The sequence below is a fragment of the Callospermophilus lateralis genome, chromosome 4, assembly GCF_048772815.1.
Source record: "Callospermophilus lateralis isolate mCalLat2 chromosome 4, mCalLat2.hap1, whole genome shotgun sequence".
NCBI lineage: Eukaryota > Metazoa > Chordata > Mammalia > Rodentia > Sciuridae > Callospermophilus > Callospermophilus lateralis.
In genome coordinates, this window is record NC_135308.1 from 8,174,390 (window position 1) to 8,190,786 (window position 16,397).

The 16,397-nt window shown below is 35.9% G+C and overlaps 1 protein-coding gene across 10 annotated transcripts in view; it reads right to left on the reverse strand.

Moving 5' to 3' along the window:
- Hmbox1 (homeobox containing 1) overlaps window positions 1–16,397 on the reverse strand; it is a 194,305-nt gene that overhangs the window by 30,015 nt on the left and 147,893 nt on the right. The window lies entirely within an intron of this gene.

The following is a 16,397-nucleotide window of genomic DNA, read 5'->3' on the forward strand; positions in this document are numbered from 1 at the left end:
AAGGCAGACAGAAACACAATACTTTACCCAGGGGTATTTAACTACTTTTTCTTAAACATGGCTTTTGATTTCCTGTATTTTGGGGCTGTGACCATTTTTAAGTGGGAGTCAATCAAACTACCAGCACACAGACAAATGAGTCTTCTCTTGCCTTTTAATTCTGATAACATTTGATAAAACACATTTTTTTTTTTTTTTGAAAATGTGCTTTGGAACTAAAAGGTCATCTACCAACCATACAAGAGATAAATAAACTCCTTCAACTATAGAGCAAAGGTATTTTGATGTCAGACCAAAGTTTACATTCTCAGTAAGATGATGACAACTACATGAGTCTCAAGATAGAACCATAGCTTAGTATGGCCTTTTAATGGATAGCCAACAGCACAGAATATGTGGATGAGACACTGCTATGATCAGGATTTCTATGGTACACAGTTTTTCAAAGTATAGTCTAAAGATCACTTATAGATGCTTCAAAGCACTAAAATTTCATAGCCTATTTAAGTTTCCTCAACCAAAAAGTAATGAAGTGGGACAGTTATTCACAAGTTACACCAATTAAGATTATCAAACATCAATCACATATGTAAACCTTTGTTCATATTGTGCATGTTGAATTTAACAATGACTTTTTAAAATTTTTAAATTACCTTTATTATTAACATTACTTCTTTTTTTTTCAATATTTATTTTTTGGTATAGATGGACAACACAATGCATTTATTTTTATGTGGTGCTGAGGATCGAAACCAGGTCCTGCCCGTGCTAGGTGAGCGCTTCACCGTTGAGCCACAATCCCAGCCCCTTAACATTACTTCTTAATGCAATATTATAAGGGCCAAGAACACATTTTATCTTTTTAATAATTATGTGTCTCCTAGAATCTATCACAATGACTGATAACAAAGTAGAAGTTTAAATATCTGTGTTTTTAAAAAGAGAAAGTTCACTAGTTTCCAGTTAGCCTATATAAATTGATCTTCCTCAATAATGTTTATAACATGATGTTTATGAATTTCAGTAGTTTCTAGGGTGAACCGATATGCATCATTGGTGACTCCTTACATACAACACCAATATTTACTTAACTATGCTTCAATTCTTTGTAAACTGTGGCCATAGGGTCTGTTTAATTGACTCAGAGATCAGAGAAATAGGAGTACGTTGTTTGCATAAAATGAAACTGCTGACAAAGCACCTAAATGAGGACAGGGAAAACTTTTAATATGCCTCAAAAACATCATAATTTCTTTTGGCTATTTATGTTTGACCAAAAAGGAACCAGGAAGTATAATTTGCCAATTTTAAAATGCATTTAAGGACAGTTCATCTTCTTACTGGGTATGAGAAATGGATTGGGATAACTTTACCTGTCAATAAGTGGGAAAGTTTTGTTGTTTTTTCCTCAAATAGTCTAATGGATTGAAATGAGGTCATGTCCAGGCTCCTGCTGTCTTATATAAATGTTAAGAACTTCCTTCTATTTGCAGAGATACAGGAGGTATAGTTCATTATATTCCACTTGAGTCATTCCACAAGGATATGAAAGAGGATAAACTTTTTAAAATTCAACTTCCAGTATCTATTAATTCCAAAATTTAGTGTATTCTTCCAGCATTTTCTATCCTAGAACAGCAATGACATCAGAAGAAAAGGAAAGAGAGGCCAGCATGCCAGGGGTTGCAGTGATGGCAAAACAACCTGAGGAGGGCAGAGCGCATGTATTTTAGATCCTCATTCACTTCAAACCAGGATAAATGTGTTTTAAAAGACTCACTTATGCTTCCACAAAATCATTTTTGAGTACAATGATCAAACTAAGGGAAAAAAACACTGAGGCATTTCAAGGTAATTTTTCTGCTATCTTTGAATTATTTTGATTGGATCTCTTTAAATCTTTCAATTACTTATCCTTGAACTGGAGGCTTTACAAATTTTTAAGATTCTACTTCTCACTTGAGTCTAACATACCTGGTGGGGGAGAGAATAGGAAAGCATTTTGTAAAAGCTGTAGGGTCTTCTTAAATATTGAATTCCATCATGTTCAAGTATTAGACCTTATGTACAGCACTATTCTGGCCTACAGCCCTGCTGAGTGTAACCAAACCCTAGTCCATAGAGCACATAAAACATGTTACTGAAATGCCAGGTATAATTTACTTAGCAGATGGTGAAATAATTGATCCTGGCAAATATATTGCCTAAAATTTCATTAAATGAGTAGGAACACTAAATTTTATAATAATGTATTTTTATTATATGAATCAGCAAAAAAAAAAAAAAAAAAAAAAAAAGGAGGGGGAACTCACAAGATTTTTAAACATGAAAAATGGCCAGAATTTCAAGACATTTTCTTGACAATGTGTAGACAAGGGAATCTTATTTAGTCTCTTCACCTTAAAATGAAAGGCTTAAAAGCTTTACAAACTAGCTTAAACTTTTTAATTCCTAGCTGATGCAGTGGCACACGCCTGTAATCCCAGTAGCTCAGGAGGCTGAGGCAGGAAGATGGTGAGTTCAAAGCCAACCCAGCAAAAATAAGGCACTATGCAGCTCAGTGAGACCCTGTGTCTAAATAAAATACAAAATAGGGCTGGGGATGTGGCTCAGTAAGTGCCCCTGAGTTCAATCCTCGGTACCAAAAACAAACAAAACCCCCCCACTTTTTAATTTCTAAGATGTTTTAATAAATATAATCTACTCCTAACCCCAAAATACACTCCTTTTGGCATAAATAAAAACCTATAACTTGTGTTATATATGGAGGAGAGTGGCACAAATAACTTAGAAAATAGATTTAAAAGTTATTTTTGTTTCTCAGAACATATTATGACATGGACACAAATAAAAATGCTTTGAGAAAGATAAATATAGTAACTGTGGCAACTCAAGGTCATTCTCCAATCTGACTGCAACCTACCACCCAGCCCTGTTTCCTGCCTGACTGAACAAATACACATGGTGCCTCATTCCTCCATGCCTTTCCACACACTGCTCCCACTTGCCAGCCATGCCCTTCTTCCTCTTCTCAACCTGTCAAAACCATCCTGTTCTATAGGACTCAACTCCAATACTACCACAGTATTTATTTTCCTTGTGTCACCCTCCTTGGTGTCCTTACTATCCCTCTAGTGGATCCATCTCTTGTATGGCTTTATCCTGACCCCTTTTGGCTTAAGGCCACGAAGGCTCCAACTGTCATATAGTGTTTGGCACACAAAAAGAATGACTTTTTTTTCTCTCTCTCTCTCTTTTTTTTTTTTTTTTGAGATGGAGGTCTCATTGTGTTGCCTAGACTGGCCTCAAACTCCTGGGCTCAAATGATCCTCCTACCTCAGTCTCTGGAGTAGCTGGAACTACACGCAGGTGTGGATCACCACACCTGGCTTGAATGACTTTCTTTTGAATAAAGAAATTCTAAGGAGACTTTTATAGACTGAGGCTTAGAAGTACAGAAAACATTAGTTGTTCAGAAATTTCCATTTTAAGAAAACTCAAAATTCCTTCTGAAAGTTCATGTTAGTTTAATAATTTTATACTATTTAATAATAGGAGACCTAGATCTATTAAAGACCTTGCTTTGTGTCATGCACTGTGATAAACATTTCATAGTCATTAAATCACAGCACTCCTAGAGACAGGTTTAATTACTATAGTTATTTTATAAGCAAGAAACTCGCCTGAGGATACCTAAGTACACCTGAGTATGAGTGGGGATTGGAGCCCCATTTTTTCTGACTCCAAAGTCTATGTCCTTAACCACTATGTCATTGGAAACAAACAAAAGATAAAAAGTATTACAAAAATATACAAATTATTCAACATTTAAGGCAAATAATTTTTCAAAGTTTTATTACTGCTCTCAATCCTTATCTCTGTGTGTTTATGATGTTTACTTATTATATAATTTGTTTCTTCTTAAAATTGTTTCATTTATATTTTCCCCTATTTACATAAGCCATAAATCATTTCAGCATGACATTAAATGTAATAAATTCACCATATTTGACTTAGCCACGTGCTAAACAGCTACCATACTTAAATGTAATGAAGTTAAAAAACAATTCATTGACTTTCCTATTCAAACAAAATCATTATCTTGCTTAGACATATAGCCTCTGTGATCCTAGATGTGAGGGAGAGATTTTCTTTAGTGAGTTTGCTCAATTTGACAGCAATATAACAAAGGAGAATGCACAATATAAGTTTCTTTGCAACTATGAAGCGCTGAAGAAAGTTTAGAGATAAACTGAAAAATTAAGAAGTCAATTTCTTTTAAGCAGTAAGAATATAGGATTTTAGTTTTTTCATTTTATAAAGAAGAAGAAAGTAATTCTAATTATCTAAACAGATAAAATGGTAGGTGAACAATGAGTTCTTTACATTTTCAGATTACAAAAGCCTCAAGGTATTTACTGTTTTAATATATAAACATAGAAATTGAGGGAGCCATAAATAAGCTGATTGCTACATAAGACACTAAAACAGATTATGAGGATATGCATGAAAATTCAGTCCTGGGAAAACTAGTCTTCTGACAGAGCTTTGTGATCATGGAGATGATTTTGTTCTTTGAAGTCAGCCTGTTTCTGTTGTTAGGCTAAGCACCAATTATTGTCCAAAGATTTAACTCCAGGGTGGGTAATATATTCTAACCCAAAGCAATGGAGTCTGAGAGAACAAAGGCCCCACACAAAACAAGAGATTATTTAGAATCATAGAATGATACAGTTTTAGGAACTCAAAATTACATATTTACTAATTGTTTAAAAATATGTATATTTTTTAAAGAAATAAGAGCATAATACTTTATTCAGTAAGTATAAGAAACATTAAAGAATAGATTTTGGTTTTGCATTATGATTAACTAAGAAGTAACCAAGAACACAGGTAGCAAGCAGGCAGAGGGTATGCTTAAAATCAGAGTATAAGAGGAAAGAAAAAAGACATGCAGATTTTTTCTGGCAAATTAAACAACATTAAGGAAGGAAGAGGATGAATGATACAGAAAGGATTCAAAAAAGAAATATTACAGGGGCTTGAGAATAATAAGAGATGCATTAAAAAAAAAAAGAGGGAGAGGATTAAGAGGCTAGTGACCTTTTGCCTCATTCATCATGGTATGCCAACTCAGCGTAAAATCTGGCATATAGTAAACACTCAGTAAATGTTTACCTAGTAAAAGTTAAGGAAATAAGAGTTGAGAGTTCAACAAATAGGCTTTATTAAAATATCATGTTTGTTGGTTCACAGGACTATTGTTTCTGAATAAGCAACTTAACCTCGTATCTTCTATGAATTCATCTACATTTTACTCAACCTCTTTGAATTATAGTTTCTTGGTCTAAAAAATGAACTACATGATCATAAGGGTCTCTTTCTTATTCTTTGCAATAACGGTGACAAGAAGAAAAAACACATGTAAATACATGTATATATTCGCATATATGTAAATAATAAATAAAAGAAAATGTGGCTTAAGAAATAAGAGAAACCAAGAGGACTTTCTGGCTAAATTTTTAAAAAATTTGCAATGGTAATTAAAGGTAACAAAATGGGAAGCAGCATCATGAAAACAGGGCAGGTTAATATTATTTAGATATTGCTATAAAAGGACACAGAAAAAAATTGATATTCCAGAGGCCCTTCAAGCTTGAACTTATGAGTCTCTTTTATCCTTATTTTATTTTCGCATAGGGAAGTATATGCAGTATATCCCTGTATCTTCATACTTCAGCATATTTCAGAGTCAGATAACTAGGAAAAGCAGCAGTGCTCAGGTTGAGATTTTGATGACTGGCAAAACACTAGGCAAGCCTTGCACTGCAGTTGTCTGAACCACACCCAGTCTGCAGTTAAATATAGAATTCAGTTTCTGGAACTATTGGTTGTCTTAACCTTCACAGTCTAAGCATTCACTGAAAAAAATTAAAAGTAAAAAGGAGTAAAGAAAGAGAACGAAACCAAAATCCAAGTACTAATAACTATCCTGGGAAAAATTCCAAAATGCACTGAAGAACAAGAGGATTAAATTATAGAAACCTCAAGCTACATTTTACAAATACACTTTACAAGCCAATTTCTCTCTCTCATACAAATTCTCCCAGGATGTGTAACACACATGTATAAAATGCATTTGTGTTTTAGGCACACATCTCTAAATCAGGTTATTTACATATCAGGTTAACGGCAGGGACACCAAATTTAGAGGTATGATTTGATTTTGGTTTGCTATAGTATTGAGGTTGTGATACTATTTTTGTTCATGAAGACAGACTTATTCTGAAAACTTATTTTTAGATGCTTAAATTTGGGGGCAAGAGACATTCACTCTCAAGTTAAAGTTTCTAATGCTGATCTTTGCCTGCTGGGGAGAATATTTTGGATTAATTTTTTAAAATTGTTCTGCAGATTGTGAAAGTTAAGGCAAAAAATAACAAAAAATCTTTTCCATTTATGATTTCAGGGATCTGGGTTTACTAATTTTTATATTATTTTACATTGCTCACTGAAGATGAACATGAAAAGAATCTAAGAACAAAAAATACATTACAGTACACTGTTCCATAAGAAAAATAAAATATGATAGCTTTAATTACAAACAGAGAGAGAGACTCATTTGTCTTCATTTGCATCTTCCTGGAAACAACCAAATACAGGGTCATCATTCAGTCACTGATCAAAAATAACAGCAATAAGTAAGCTTTCCACACAAATCTGACTCTGAAGTAGGTAATCTTAACCACTATATTCCACTGCTTCTATCTGTCACCCCTAGGTATTCTCACATTTATTCCTCTATCTGATCAAAGCTTTTTTCCAAGTTGCTGCTTCTCTTTCCATCTTGAGCAATCTATAAGGAGATTCAGAGATTTCTTTTTTCTGCCTCCCTTGAGATGAGAGTAGGGATAGGTCATCAGCCAGGTCTCTTTTTTCTGTGTCCCAGTCACAGACCTAACACTCTAGAGCTACACCTATTCCCTGAAGACACCTATACCCAGTCTTCAGAACTTCTGACACAAAATCCTTTTTAAGATTCGGGGGCCCATCATTCCTTTCATCCTAAACTGTTTCTATTCTCTGGTCCCTAGCACCTTGCCTCAAGTTAGGAGGTAGTTTACTGAATGAATAAACAAAGGGACAGGTTTGCAAAAGCAGTCACATTTGGGTCTCACATTATTTGTAGTTTAGGTATTTCTAGCATACAATACATATAACCTTTTCCCCCTTGCTAATATGCAAATTGCTTGAGGTAAACCTAGCTTAGTGCTAACATACAACAAATGCTTTATGAATAAATGATCAAATAAATAAATATTAGTTGATAATCTTATTCTATTCTATTTTAGCCATTAAAATCTAGTCAGATCCGCCAGGTTGTGGTGCACACCTGTAATCCCAGCAATTTGGGAGGCTGTGGAAGGAAGAGTGCAAATTCAAGGCCAGTCTCAGCAACTTAGCAGAGCCCCAAACAACTTAGCAAGACCCTGTCTCAAAATAAAAACAAGGGCTAGGATGTAGCTCAATGATAAAACACCCCTGGGTTCAATCCCTAGTGTATGCACACACACACACACACACACACACACACACACACACACAAAATGATAAAAGTTTAGTCAGGTCCGTTTTTTAAAAAATATTTATTTTTTAGTTGTAGTTGGAACACAATATCTTTATTTTTTTTTATGTGATGCTGAGGATCAAACCCAGCATCTCACAAATGCTAGGCCAGTCCTCTGCCACTGAGCTACAACCTCAGCACTCCCATACACTTTTAAATAGAAGATCAAAATATTATATTGATCCAGCAGCTATCAATATACCCACTATTAGAGTTAACAAAGGCCAAGTTCCTATGTTGAAAACAATCAGCGGGCACCCAAATGAAAATTAGACTCCTCTCAGTTTATAAGGAGGATTCAAATTCATGATTAGCATCATCCAGAGATCCACTCAAGGCTCAGCCATTTATTAGATTTGTGGCCCTAGGAAGTTATTCAACTTCTTTGAGTCTTGGCTGCCTCATTTAAATAAGGACTGTAGTGAGTATTACATGTGAAGGGTAAATACATGTGAAGCTCCTAATAGTGCATTAAATAAATGTTTCTTTTCTTTTTTTTTTAAAAAGCAGTTTTACTGAGATATAATTCACATATCAAACAATTCACCCATTTGAAGTGTACATTTCAATAGCTTTTAGTATATTCCTAAAGTTGTGTAAGTATCACTTCAATCAAGTTTAGAAATTTTCTTCACACTCCTACCCCTGCGCAAAACAAAAACAAAAACAAAAAAACAACCAACAACCACATACCCCTTAGCTGCCCTCTGGCCCCAGGCCCCTATCCTTCCCAGCCCTAGACAACCTATTGTAGATTTTTTTCTATAAACAGAATCATACAATATGGTCCTTTGTGATAATAAATGCTTCTGGAACCGAATTTTTTGAGAGGTATATTAAGGATTGTTCCCAGGGGTGCTATACCCAGTTGTTTTTATTTTTATTTTGAGACAGGGTCTCTCTAAGTTGTTGAGACTGGCCCTGAACTTGCTATCCCCTGCATCAGCCTTCCAGGTAGCAGGAATTATAGGTGTATGCCACTAAGCCTGGCTGGAATTGAATATTTTAGAAGTCAAACATGTGGAATAAATGATACAAAATGATCAGAGAAGAGGAAAAAGAAAAAAATATATTCATATACATATATTTGAATGATGCATATTTAACATAAGCCGACGTATATGCTAGGGAGAATACATATTGTTGAGGTACTTTGGATATGGCAAGACAAAGAAAACAGTGTGAAACCGCACAAGCTAGCAAGTAGGTATTTGTGGACATTCTCCTCTGAGTGTTTAATCAACTGGAAGCAAGGTCATCGTGAGAAAATGAGGATGGGGAGTTAGTAGAGAGAACAAAGTGTGAATAATCATTTAAGAAAGGAGGGAAAGAATGAGCCAGAAAGGCATAGTATGATTGCCTGGCAGAATTAAAGATCTACTTGAGGTTCATAGTCATGAATTTAAAATGAGATAAGTCAGCTAGGTTTTAAGATTTTAAGTTTTTCTCCAGTCACATTTACCTGCAAAAATATAGAAACTATGGAATTCAAGAGATTTAACCCAGAATCCCTTTAACCTGTGGCTTTAACTATAACTACTTTGTTGATAATTCCCAAATCTCCATTTCTAGTACCACTAAAATCTTGAGGTAACTTCACAGGCAAAGCTCTAAGCTAGAGAGACTTAGATTGAACAAGAACACTGGTTCAATGCTGCCTGTGTGGAAGGCATTTTACAATGTGCTTCACACATGTTATTTCAAATAATTTTCTTAACTCTTCTAATGAATAACCACTTCTACTTTTTAGAAACCCTAAATACCAAAGATTGACGTAAGGTTGCCAGGACAAAGTTTGTCTGGCTCTGAAGTCTATCCTCTTTTCACTTTACCATCATATTTAACTCTTCTTTTAGTAAGTATGGCAGTTGGGAATCCAGAGATGTTGCATGTTAGCTCAAGGCCACACTGCTTTCTAATGGTTCAGAATCTGGTTCCCAGATTAATGCTCTTAGCCCATCACAAGCTCAGCTCTCCTTTACACTCCCTGCTCTGTCATTCCAGTGTTCACTCTGCAGTTAGGCTGTTTTTCTCTTCAAAATCTTTTCTGATAAATACTACCTTCCATCCACATCCCATCCCTTTGCTTTCACACTATAGTTGAGCCCTCAGGTACAGGTTACTCTGATTGCCTCTTAATCTGGCCACCATCAATCCCCTCCTCTAATTCACTTGCATATGGATAGTCACTTTCTTTCTCTGAGCTCTGAGGTATAAAATATCTATAAGGCAGAACCATAAAAATTAAATAAGATCAATCACATATAACTACCAATAATATCAGTAAGAATATACAAGCTAAATATTGTTTGAATGTAAGCTATTACTGCCTTAAGATTTATGAAGGCAAATACTAAGACTAACATATATTTCATATACATTTTGCCTTGGCTTTGTGCTCATGGTATTTGTTCGAATACTATCTGGATGGCTTTTTTTGTTGTTTTTTGCAGAAGTTGACAAGCTGATCTTAAAATTCACAAGGAAATACAAGGGACCCAAAACACCTAAAACAAGCTCAAAAAGAAGAGACAAGTAGAGAACTCCTATTTCCCAATTTCTAATTTTACTGCAATGCTACATTAATCTTGAAAATGTGGTATGTGTATCTAGACAATGGAATAGAATTAAAGGAAGTATACCTTCATATTTACAGTTGACTGGTGTGTGTGTGTGTGTATGTGTGTGTGTGTTGTTGAGAATCAAACCTAGGGCCTTTTGTATGTTAGATAAGCACTCTACTACTGAGCTATACTCCAGTCAACAAACAAGTGATTTTTGATAAGAGTACCAAGACTGATCAATGGGAAAATGGATTTTTCAAGACTGCGGGGATATCCACATACAAAAGAAATATGGTAGGATCCCCATCCTTACATTACCTCAAAAAGGATCAAAGACCTAAAACTGTCGGAAGAAAATAAGACTGCATATCGATGACCTTGGTTTAGGCAAGGCCTTCTTATATTTAATGCTAAAAACACAAGCAATGAAAGAAAAAATAAACTGCACTTCATCAGAATTAAAACTTGGGGATCTGATTGATCCAACATGGCAGTGGGCGCGGAGAGATCAAGTCTCTGACCTCTTCAGCTGTGCAGGCATAGGGAGTCTTAAACCGTCTAAATGCTGTTTGCTCAGGATCACTAGGCAATGCTGAGCTGACGTGGATCTGGGGCGAACTGTGTGGGCCTCTCAGAACATACAACAAGGCCGGATTGGCTGAATTCAAGCTTCCGTTCGCCTGCATCTCACAGACAAACCACTGTGACTAAGCAACAAACCATCCTGCTGAAACAACTGGTCGGCCCTTCTGAACCTGTGGAGGTTAATACCAACCGAGCCTTCATAGGCAGTGGCCACAGGATTGAGACGGGGCTTGGGAGAGCCAGTCAGGACCCACCTGTTGCATTGGTCACCCGGCATAGGGAACGAACTGTCGCCATTTGCATGGGATACCACCATGGCAGAGAACTGACGTCACCAGAATGTGGCTAACTTCATTGAAACCAGCGGCGAAAGGTGCGTAACCCCCTAGCCTTCCCTCTCCACACAGCGGGGAAACCGTAAGGGCCCCTCCCAGCTCTCCTGTGAGCGAGATAGTCAGACTGAGGGAATCAGGAGTGGCGCGGGCCCGCGGCGCAGAACCCCCAACTACCGCTCCCACCAGTGCTGACAACTGAGGTCTCTTGCCCCAGCTACCGGGGGCATGGCTACCGTAGGGCAAGAAAAATACACTGAGGGTTCTCAGCCCCAAGCTCCACAAAACTTAGGGTCTGAGGGAATGGCAAACAGAGAGAGTGTGCCCAGTCGTTGAAAATAGGGCTCCCGGGAGCAGAAGACCTGGCATGTAGCCAGTATTGTGGTGAGCAACACCGGTGAGCGGGGCCTGGCTTGAGAAAAAGTGGGGAAGTGACTAGACACAAGAGAAGGCCCTAGGCACTCAGGATTGGAGACCGGCCCAGTCTGGGAGGAGGAGCTGCTGCACAGTGATTGGTTCCTGCGTATTGAGAGGAGAAGCTTGGCCCTGTGGGCACAGCTCCATCTACTGGAAGAGAAGTTAATCAAATTCTAAGACTGCATTTATTAATTTTATTTTTTATTATTTGTTTTTTTTTCATTTTCATTTTTAAGATTTTTTTATTTTTTAAAATATTTTTTAAATTTTTTTTTATTTTTTATTTTTATATTTTTTGATTATTTTTTTTCTTTTTTCTTTTCTATTTTTTTTCTTTTGTCTTTTCATTTTCCTTATTCCCCCTTCCTTGAATTCTACCTGTTTACTCTCATTCTCTTTAGTGACTTCTTCCCTTCCCTTCTAATACCTTTCCTCCCAAGCATCAAATAAATTTATAGGAGTAAACAGTAACTCAGCAGTCAAACAGAACAAGAAGTAACATGAGCAGCATGAAAAAGCAAGGAAGAAAAGGAATACAAACAATGCAGGACAGCCTAAATATCCAGGAGGACCTAGAGGCATCAGAAAAATGGTCAAATAAAGAACTCAAGGAATACCTTAGACAGATGGAATGGAATCTTAAAGAGGAAATGAGACAGCAAATTCAAACAATGAAAGAACACATTGAAAATGAATTACATAAACAGATAAAAGAAGCAAATAAGCATCTTTATCAGGAGACAGAGACTATAAAAAAAATCAAACAATAATTCTAGAAATGAAGGAAACTATAAACCAAATTAAAAACTCAAATGAGAGTATCACTAAAAGAGTGAAGCAAGTGGAAGCCAGAACGCCAGATAATGAAGACAAAATATATCATCTTGAAAAGAGTCTAGCCAATTCAGAAAGGCTGGTAAAAAAATCACAAGAAAAACATCCAGGAGATATGGGATAACATAAAAAAACCAAACTTCAGAGTCATCGGGATAGAGGAAGGCATAGAGGTTCAAACCAAGGGAATGACCAACCTGCTGAATGGAATAATTATAGAAAACTTTTCAGAAATAAAAAAGGAAACGGATGTACAAATTGTAGATGCATACAGGACACCAAGCATACAAAATCACAGTAGACCAATGCCAAGACACATTGTTATAAAGATATAAATATACAGAACAAAGAGAAAATATTCAAAGCTACAAGAGCAAAGAGGCAGATTACATTCAGGGGTAAACCAATAAGGTTAACAATGGATTTTTCATCACAGATGCTGAAAGCGAGAACATCCTGGAACAACATATTTCAAACAGTGAAAGACAATGGATGCCAACCAAGAATTTTGTATCCAGCAAAATTAAGCTTCAGGTATGACAACGAAATAAAAATCTTTCATGATAAACAAAAGTTAAAAGAATCTGCAGCCAGAAAACCAGCATTTCAAAGCATGTTGAGCAAAACACTACACGAGGAAGAAATAAAAAACAATAACCAAAACCAACAGTGGGAAGTACCTCAATACAGCCAGAGGGTGGGGGGGGGGAAGCTAATCATGGAGAAACAAACCAAATTAAAAAAAACAAAAGATAAATAATCAAACATGGCTGGAAGTACACACCATATATCAATAGTAACTCTAAACGTTAACGGCTTAAACTCTCCAATAAAGTGACATAGGCTGGTAACATGGATTAAAAAAACAAATCCAACAATATGCTGCCTCCAGGAGACACATCTGATTGGAAAAGACATACACAGGCTGAGGGTGAAAGGTTGGGAAAAAATATACCACGCACACGGTCCTCGTAAGCAAGCAGGGGTGGCCATCCTCATATCGAATAAAATCGACTTCAAGACTAAGTTAATCAAAAGGGATAAGGAAGGACATTATATACTGTTAAAAGGAACCATTCACCAACAAGACATAACAATTATCAATATTTATGCACCAAATAAGGGTGCTGTGATGTTCATAAAACAAATTCTCCTCAAGTTCAAGAATCAAATAGACCACAATACAATAATTATGGGTGACTTCAACACACCTCTCTCACCATTGGACAGATCCTCCAAACAAAAGTTGAATAAAGAAATTATAGAACTCAATATCACAATCAATAACCTAGACTTAACTGACATATATAGAATATATCAACCATCATCAAGTGGATATACTTTTTTCTCAGTAGCACAAGGATCCTTCGCAAAAATCGACCACATATTATGCCATAGGGCAACCCTCAGTAAATATAAAGGGGTGGAGATAATCCCAAGAATTTTATCTGATCATAATGGATTGAAACTGGAAATCAATGATAAAAGAAGGAAGGAAAAATCCTACATCACATTGAAAATGAACAATATGTTACTGAATGATCAATGGGTTACAGAAGACATAAAGGAGGAAATAAAAAAATTCTTAGAGATAAATGAAAATACAGACACAACATATCGGAATCTAAGGGACACAATGAAAGCAGTTTTAAGAGGGAAATTCATCGTCTGGAGGTCATTCCACAAAAAAAGAAAAAAACAACAAAAAAATGAGCTCACACTCATCTCAAAGCCCTAGAAAAGGAAGAGCAAAACAACAGCAAATGTAGCAAAAGGCAAGAAATAATTAAAATCAGAGCGGAAATCAACGAAACTGAAACAAAAAAAACTATTGAAAAAATGACAAAACTAAAAGTTGATTCTTCGAAAAAATAAATAAGATCGACAGATCCTTAGCCATGCTAACGAACAGAAGAAGAGAAAGAACTCAAATTACTAACATACAGAATAAAAAAGGCAATATCACAAAAGATGCTACAGAAATACAGAAGACAATTAGAAATTATTTTGAAAACCTATATTCCAATAAAATAGAAGATAGTGAAGACATTGATAAATTTCTTAAGTCATATGATTTGCCCAGACCGAGTAAGGAGGATACACACAATTTGAATAGACCAATATCAATGGATGAAACAGAAGAAGCAATCAAAAGACTACCAACCAAGAAAAGCCCAGGACCTGATGGGTATACAGCAGAGTTTTACAAAAGCTTTAAAGAAGAATTAATACCAATACTTTTCAAGTTATTTCAGGAAATAGAAAAAGAGGGAGCTCTTCCAAATTCATTCTATGAGGCCAACATCATCTTGATTCCAAAACCAGACAAAGACACCTCAAAGAAAGAAAACTACAGACCAAAATCTCTAATGAACCTAGATGCAAAAATCCTCAATAAAATTCTGGCAAATCAGATACAAAAACACATCAAAAAAATTGTGCAGCAGGATTCATCCCTGGGATGCAAGGATGGTTCAATATACGGAAATCAATAAATGTTATTCACCACATCAATAGACTTAAAGATAAGAACCATATGCTCATGTTGATAGACGCAGAAAAAGCATTCGACAAAGTACAGCATCCCTTTATGTTCAAAACATTAGAAAAACTAGGGATAACAGGAACTAATCTCAACATTGTAAAAGTTATCTATGCTAAGCCCCAGGCTAGCATCATTCTAAATGGAGAAAAATTGAAGGCATTCCCTCTAAAATCTGGAACAAGACAGGGATGCCCTCTATCACCACTTCTATTCAACATAGTTCTCGAAACACTGGCCAGAGCAATTAGTCAGACGAAAGAAATTAAAGGCATAAAAATAGGAAAAGAAGAACTTAAATTATCACTATTTGCGGACGACATGATTCTATACCTAGAAGACCCAAAAGGATCCACAAACAAACTACTAGAACTAATAAATGAATTCAGCAAAGTGGCAGGATATAAAATCAACATGCATAAATCAAAGGCATTTCTGTATATCAGCGACAAAACTTCTGAAATGGAAATGAGGAAAAAAAAACCCATTCACAATATCCTCAAAAAAAATAAAATACTTGGGAATCAACCTAACAAAAAAGGTGAAAGATTTATACAATGAAAACTACAGAACCCTAAAGAGAGAAATAGAAGATCTTAGAAGATGGAAAAATATACCCTGTTCATGGATAGACAGAATTAACATCATCAAAATGGCGATATTACCAAAAGTTCTCTATAGGTTTAATGCAATGCCAATCAAAATCCCAACTGCATTTCTTGTAGAAATAGATAAAGCAATCATGAAATTCATATGGAAAAATAAAAGACCCAGAATAGCAAAAGCAATTCTAAGCAGGAAGTGTGAATCAGTCGGCATAGCGATACCAGATTTCAAACTATACTACAGAGCAATAGTAACAAAAACAGCATGGTACTGGTACCAAAACAGGCGGGTGGACCAATGATACAGAATAGAGGACACAGAGACTAATCCACAAAGTTACAACTATCTTATATTTGATAAAGGGGCTAAAAGCATGCAATGGAGGAAGGATAGCATCTTCAACAAATGGTGCTGGGAAAACTGGAAATCCATATGCAACAAAATGAAACTGAATCCCCTTCTCTCGCCATGCACAAAAGTTAACTCAAAGTGGATCAAGGAGCTTGATATTAAATCAGAGACTCTGCATCTGATAGAAGAAAAACTTGGCTCCGATCTACATATTGTGGGGTCGGGCTCCAAATTCCTTAATACGACACCCATAGCACAAGAGTTAATAACAAGAATCAACAAATGGGACTTACATAAACTAAAAAGTTTTTTCTCAGCAAGAGAAACAATAAGAGAGGTAAATAGGGAGCCTACATCATGGGAACAAACTTTTACTCCTCACACTTCAGATAGAGCCCTAATATCTAGAGTATACAAAGAACTCAAAAAATTAAACAATAAGAAAACAAATAACCCAATCAAAAAGTGGGCCAAGGACCTGAACAGACACTACTCAGAGGAGGACATACAATCAATCAACAAGTACACGAAAAAAATGC